Source organism: Lepisma saccharinum, unplaced genomic scaffold, assembly GCF_977018435.1.
Source record: "Lepisma saccharinum unplaced genomic scaffold, izLepSacc3.1 HAP1_SCAFFOLD_310, whole genome shotgun sequence".
Lineage (NCBI taxonomy): Eukaryota > Metazoa > Arthropoda > Insecta > Zygentoma > Lepismatidae > Lepisma > Lepisma saccharinum.
Genome location: NW_028143045.1, coordinates 16760 through 24431, shown reverse-complemented (window position 1 = coordinate 24431; position 7672 = coordinate 16760). Strand labels below are relative to the sequence as shown.

The window sequence follows — 7672 nt, the reverse complement described above, 5'->3', positions numbered from 1 at the left end:
AAACCAAGCGTCTGTCAAAGATGTTCTTTTCAAACTGGATTTCAGAGTTTCATCACAGGACAGTTCAACAACTTCTTTCTTCTCCTTCCTTGAAAATAAGTCTGGTAGTCTGGAATCTTGCACTGCAGAAAAAGACTCTGGTATCGAGAAATTACTGTCTAAAGTCTCAGGAAAGCATTCGACAAAGTCTTGAACCAAGCCACTGTTCATCTGAAAATCTATCTCTAAACTCACACTTGCTGTCACACTGGAAAATTTGAACTTCTTGTCTCAATTCGTACAAAGGAGCAAGACAATTTCCTTTGCTAAGCCACCTTACCTCGGTGTAGAAGAGAATATGTTTATGCTTGCTACCCATTTCTTCACATAATATTGCAAATAATTTGGAATTGCCTGCTTTTGATTTTATGAAATTAACTGTTTTCACTGCTTCTGTTAATACAGTTTTCATACCATTTGGACATTTTCTGGCAACTAGACCTTCCCTCTGATAGACCTTCCCTCTGAAGACTACAGGGGACAAATTCTGCCTGTGGAGCAAACTTCTTGATGTGGGAGAAAACGTCAGAGCAAAATGCTGAACTACAAAACCTTCAGCTGATCGCGTACCCCCTTCAAGTCGTTCATTTATCCCGGGGGGGTACGCGTACCATGGTTTGATAACCACTGACTTAAATGAAAGCAATAGAAGATCGCAGTTTGTGACTTGTGGTCTGTTATTCTGTTTTATTTGGGCAAGGATCCATTAAGGACGATTTGTATCATATCATTTATTTTTATATCAAAACCTGTTTATACCTGTGTACAACATGTATTTGTGGCATTGAAAATCTATTACGCATATAAATGAAACACTGTACATTTGATGAGTGTTGATATAAAGAAACTAATGAAGGGACACTCACAAATAACACATAAGCCCAGGCCGGGATTTTAACCCGGAACCCATGAGTCGTAGCGCGCTGTGCTAACCAATCCGCCACGGAGGTCAGCACTAGTAGATGTACAGTGGTATGCACAAGTATTGTTCTACAAATTGTCCATGACTAATTTCATTTCATTCATTTTTCTCTTGCATTCTACGTGTTTTTAAAGAATGTATTTTTACGACAATTTGCGTCGTAAAAACATGGCTATGAACAATTTGCTTGGTAATACTTATGCATCTCACTGTACGTATGTACGTGCTGCATTAGGCATTTTTACATTGTAACAGTTTGAAAGATATGTTTGTACAAGGAAGGTATTTTACAGAATACGCAGCCTTACACCACGCCAATACCAGGCACACCGGCATATCTAAGGGTTTTTGGAGCTCAAAGGTATAGCTACTCAAGGAATACTCACTCTCAATTCTGGTTAGCTTTCCTTTCACTTCGCTGTTTACTGACTGATTTAGAAGTATGTCCCTACCGAGAAAAGAGCCTACCGATATAATATTGTATGATTTCTTATTCACGCCCCCATCATACTCTATTCTAATTTTTCCGTATTTTCCTGATCAATGTAGATTTTTCATCGCTAAAGGAAATTTGTTGAGAGTTCAATTCAGATACTCATTGAGAAACAACCACGTTGATTTGGTGTTTCTTTGACCTTGGACATTCATCAGTAAAACAGTAAAATGTTCATAATTCATATATTTCATGTAACAACCTGTAGGCTGTCTGACACTCCACAATCAGGACATTGATATTTGATATTGTCCCAGGTCCTCAGATTTCGCAAGTCAATTATATTTGTACACATCTCTTTGGAAAGATATCGTAATCTGGGGTCCCGGGTTCGATACCCGGTGGAGGCACATAGTGGTTCGGATCCCACTTTAAACTATAGGTCCAGTCCCAATTAGCCTTACAGTGCATAAAGTGGACTTAAAACACCAAATCAAACAAAAACAAACAAACAAGATATCGCAATCTGGTTACGCATGACTCAGCTCGGTACCCCATTCAAATATCCGTTCGATCGTGTGAGGATTTTGTGTAGCAAGTACTTTTTTCCGGCAAATACAGAACGAAAAAATAATAACATAGATAGCGAGTGAAAATATTGGCATAACCTTAATCTTCTATCACTTTGACGCTCATCGCACTGATGTTGGGTTAAAACAAGTGGGCGTACAAATAGTACCTTTGTTATCACTTTCTTGACGATGTACTACGGTACATTTTATTAACTTATAACGCCACTCGCGAATCGTTCAAGGATAGTCTGTGCATAATATAGACACTCCTTGATTCTTTTATTTACATTTCTTTAGAATGCATGTAGTCCTTCCTGTGCGATATTAGAATTTAAGTAAAAGGGTTTTTCAAAAAGTTTAAACATTATCCCTAAAAGATTACAAATTCCAGTTATGCCTCAATTAATATACCTAAAGGTATAATTTTATGCTTCATTATCATGGCAGCATCAAATAAATATGATGAAAAATAGGTCGGAAAAAGATTTCATTTATTTAAAGCTATGACAAATAGTGATTGGGGAGCATCCTACCAGCATTCTTATGTTTCACGAGAATTATTATCGATCAGTATTAGAATATGATTAATGGGCTTTTGAAATCTTCCAATAAAAATATTTGCTCCTTTTCTACCAATAAAAAAGGCCTCCCGATGGCGCAGTGGTAGCGTCGTCATCTTGAAATAAGGGGTCCGGGTTAGATACCCGGTGGAGTCACATAGTGGTTCGGATCCCACTTTAAAAACTATAGGTCCAGTCCCGATTAGCCTTACTGTGCATAAAGTGGACTTAAAACACCAAATCAATCAATCTACCAATAAAAAATTCTGGAGACGTATGGGATAAATAAAGAAATATTCCTAATGTAGTGGTATATATGGAGTCAGTGTAATGATCTGTTTCTGTCAGGATAAAATTAATCGCAATAAAATAATTATTTAAAATACGGCGTGTGAGAACCAGAGGGTCGAAACTCCAATTTAACAAATTTACAGTAGAGGAAATAATGTATTAGGAATATATCTGGCAAATATGGTGTAATAATGTATTAGAAAATGTTGGTGAAAGCTATCAGCCTTATGTTGAAAACAGTAGAAAAGAAATAACGAATAAGTGAATTTAATTATATGCAATCAAGTTCTTTAAGGACATATTTGAACTTTATGTGTAGAAATTTATATCGAAAGTGTCTATGTATTCAGAATGTATGCTGGGCGTAAACAGCCAAATATAAAGCTTAAGTACAATAAAATTTGTTGATGTTGATGATGGTGATCGGGTGCGATATTTAGTTTCTGGAATACAGCATAGAAAGTTGTTCCCATTTTGGATACTAAGTAAGGTAGGATTTATAATTAGAACTAAATGCAATTAATTGTTGAACGAGAAGTATTTTACTTTAGGCTTACAAAATGCTTAAATCGGTTTAAATTTAGTTTGCAAAATGAAGTGAATTTAAATCGATAACGTCAACTTCTCTTCAGTAATAAATAATCGCTTAATTTAATTTAGTGTAATAATTTAAACTTTACTTCTTACAATATATTTACACTTTTATTTGTATTCATAGATATAAAATGTTATTGTGACCGGAGGGGGTATTGATGCACTTTCAAAAACAACTTTTGAGACATCATTTGGGTAAATTTCTCGTAAGGGACAAACGGATTTCATCAAATTTACAGGAGAAATTACTTACCGAATGCAGTTTCTTTATACTTCTGGAAGTTCGGGGAAGTGTTTTCTCGCATCGTTCATTGAATTTTGACGGTAAATCATCTATTTTTCGATATAAATGTGTGACCGATGCACGGAAGTTCTTGCATCCATTTACTTCCAGGTGGATGTAGCCTGTGTGTGATGACGTAATCCTGGTCAGTGTTTCCAAACACGTGTTTTTGTAACTGAAGAAGATACGTTTCTAAAAATGCTTTGTGGGGCTATGTGTCAATGGTTCGTGGGGCTATGCGTCAATGGTTCGTGGGGCTATGCGTCAATGGTTCCTGGGGCTATGCGAGAATGGTGTGTGGGGCTACGCATATTTTTTTCGAAACCAATTTTTAACTATTGTAACCTATAGTGACCCTACCTAACCTAACCTTACCGGAAATGGTTCGTGGGGCTATGTATGAATGGTTTGTGGGCTACGTAGGTATCTTTGGGTGCAGTGGGGTGGAAACACTGCATGCTGAGTACGGTAGTGAAACTGTGATCGCCATTTTGCGTGTTACCGAAGGCAAAAAGAAACGAAGAAAAATTACTCGATATGTCGCAAATATAGCTTATTTCCGTGAAATAAGCGAAATGCCACCTTCAGCAATGTTTCTCAATGCAGAATACGTAAGTACGAATATTCAAATTAAATAAACTAGGAAATTTCAGCTGTTTGTCCCTTACGAGAAATTTACCCATCATTTGTTAAAAGAAAATGACAATAATATTTGAAGTTGTTGTTATGTTACAAATAGCTTTAGATTCACATATTCAAGATAGTTCTAATAATTTATTTTTTTAGAAATTTCTTTCTTCCCCTTGTTTGTGAAATGCATTGTTTAAAAATCACAACGAAGTGCACAGTAGTAGCTACAGTTGATACAAGAATGAAAAATTGCACACGAATCTATGTCAATCTAGTCTGGTTTTATTTTCATTACTACATAATTACATAATTAGAGAGGTAGAGTGATTGATTGATTTGTTTATTTTACTTCACTTTTGTTTGGCTATTCGCGAAGATGAGGGCGAGTGATATATGAAATTGATGGATACTCACAAAGAACACCAATGCCCGGACTGGGATTCGAACACTGAACCCCTGGTCTACTTGAGAAGCAGAAAAACAAATGTATTATACATATTTATAAATATGTGAATATTTCTTAAACAACCAATTACAATCTAAATGAATTATAGAAAATAATTTCATATTTATTGCTAAATTTACCTAGGTTTTTAGAGTAACCTCTCACAATGTCACATAACAGCGATGAATTGGCGCCTTAGTTAATCTCTTAATCTGTTATTTATGTTGGTGAAATGTGTCTTTTTAGTTTTAAATTATATTTTCCGTCTAGTGACGACGCCGGAATAAGAGGTAGGAACGTAGACGCAATTTACGTGTATACTTAATGTGACTACCCCCCTCCCCCCAAATATCCACCCTCTCTGCCATCCCATTATTTTTTTTTCTGGCACTGTCATTGGTTCCCTTTCACGTGTTTTCGGTCATTGTATTCGAAACAAGGAACGTATATAATTAAACGCACAGCCATGAAAATAGGCGACTGGGCAGCATATCGCTGGTGTCAAATATGGGGAAAGCAAAGCGAGAGCGGAACAAAAGTCGCTGGTTCCTTCGCACTATGTGGCAACGTCAACCGGGCTGCGTTGCCTAGTTCGAGCGTCAGACCGACCTCTCTCCGGGGCACTTTTGTGTCATACCTGACCTTTCGAGCAAATACTGTCAGTTTGTATGACATGGATTACAAAGACCAACGAGATCTTTCATTCTCTTAAACCTCCTAGTACACGGGGTTGTGCTCCGACGTGGCAACAGCACGACCATCTGCCACCCGCCTTGTTTCATAGCCGTGCGTTTAGTAATACAATTCTGTCCGCAGAGATGAATGTAAACAGACTAGTTCTCTTCAAAAATATACTTTCTATAACATATGTCTTTATTTTTTACATACTAAGCTATCTGAACATTTCCTAAATTAATAGATACTGCTCCTTTCTTTACTTCAGTTTCCTAAATGACTTACAAGCTGACCTACTTCAATGCTCGCGGCAGAGCAGAACCCATCAGGTTTCTTCTTGCTCAGGGACTGGAAGATTACGAAGACATCAGGATTAGCAAGGCCAAGTGGCCTGAAATTAAAGCAAGTACGTGTAGGTTAATTGATCTCACAAGCTGTATTAGTCACAAAGGTTACAAAATAAACCTATCTATTTCTTGGGTATATCAGTATGCAGTTGGTGACTAGTATTGCTTCATGAAAGGAAACTTCCCTCGAAATATATGAGGTATGTGGAGGTTTACTTAATATTCAACATTCTCGAAGTGGACGCAGATACTGAAAACTAACCCCCTTGCGCTGATTTAAAACTTACGGATAACGGACAACCGTGAGAAATGACAATTGTGATTTCTGAAATTCGTAGAAATTTGCAATAATGGGCAAGACGTGTTTTTTTCGGGCAGAATTTGTGGATTTGGTAGCGAAATGTAAGTATTTTACGCGTTTACAGAGTACCTAATTGTAAGAGCTCATTCTTTTTTTTTAAAAAAATACAGTTCTTATCTTGTGCAATTAGTGGCACGTGTGTTACGGTGGCAGACTCGCAAACGATAAAATTTAAATGAAACATCGAAATCATCGATGTCTACGAGCTTTCTTGCAAGGCGTTATGTGTGTTGTTGCCTAAGTCTACGGCGGTGGTACAAGTTGTCATTGAAAATCTGCTATCGAAATTCACTTATCGGCGTAGAGTTAGGCAACACACATAACGCCTTGCGGGGAAGCCAGTATTTCAGGATATGGGTGTCCCACTTTTATTGCCGTGACTGTACGTTAGAAATGAACATGAAAAATTTACATTTTGTGCATTAAACTTAGAAAAAATTCTAACCATTTAAATATATAAACTATTTTATTGCACAAATAGAGTTTTTATCGCATTGTAAGTTTAATTCCGAATAGTAAACACTTCTCAATAACGGACATGTTTACGTCCCTGTACAAAAGTTTCACTGTACTTTGAACCGTGATATCTATTTATCTCTCATTATAGATCATAAAATATTCTACCTATGAACATAAAGTACAATTACAGGTAAAGAAGCAAATTTCCATTTTCTTTTCAGCAATGCCGTTTCGAAGGGTTCCTGTTATTGAAATTGACGGGAAGGTGATCAACCAGTCCGTAGCAATAGAACGCTATCTAGCCAAGAAATACAAACTGGTCGGAAGAGATGATATGGAAAATTTACAAATTGATGCTGTTGTGGATACCATGGTGGATTTGCACAATCGTAAGCTAATTGCCTTAACTATAGTAGTAATGATAACCAACCTCCGTGGCGGAATATTTATCACAGCGCGCAACGACGCCAGGGGTCCCGGGTTCGAATTTCGCCCTGGGCATGGATGTTCTTAGTGAGTCCCCTTCATCAAATCATCACTTTATGACTCATGCTCATCTTCGCGATTAGCGAAAAAAGTGGCAGAAAAGCGAAAGTAAAATAAACCAAATAAATCAATCAACAGTAGTGACAGAAAATGGTAAGGAGGCGAGAATATTTTTTTTTGTGCGACGCACATGTTTCATGCCTGTGTACACATATGTCGTATTTTGATTTACTAGAGAGACCTGGTGTTTCTGAAGTTTCCATATCGAAGCGACACGGGAGTTTCACACTGAAGTGGCAAGCCACACGGATCCCTTCACTCTATAAGAAAGCATTCGTCATGCATGCGCGTCCAACAGACCCAAACGACACGATGCACGCTATTGAAACAACCATCCACTCGGAACGACACGCAAGTAGTGCGGTCGGAACACCGGAAAATATTTCACTTCCGGCGCAGAAAGTACCCTTTGGGGGCGGATACTACATTAATTCCCAAACCTAAAACGCCCCAGACCCCAAGTTTTTAAGCCCTCGTTTGTCTGTAATGGCGTCTTCAAAATGGCGGTTATGACG

The 7672-nt window shown here is 37.6% G+C and overlaps 1 pseudogene across 1 annotated transcript; it reads left to right on the top strand.

Annotated features, from left to right (window-relative positions):
- Positions 1-3206: 3206 nt before the first annotated feature.
- LOC145982672 (glutathione S-transferase pseudogene) lies at positions 3207-7026 on the top strand (annotated as a pseudogene). The gene is made up of 3 exons (XR_014441128.1): positions 3207-3307; positions 5713-5850; positions 6833-7026. The product of XR_014441128.1 is annotated as a glutathione S-transferase pseudogene (transcript).
- The last annotated feature ends 646 nt before the right edge of the window (positions 7027-7672 follow it).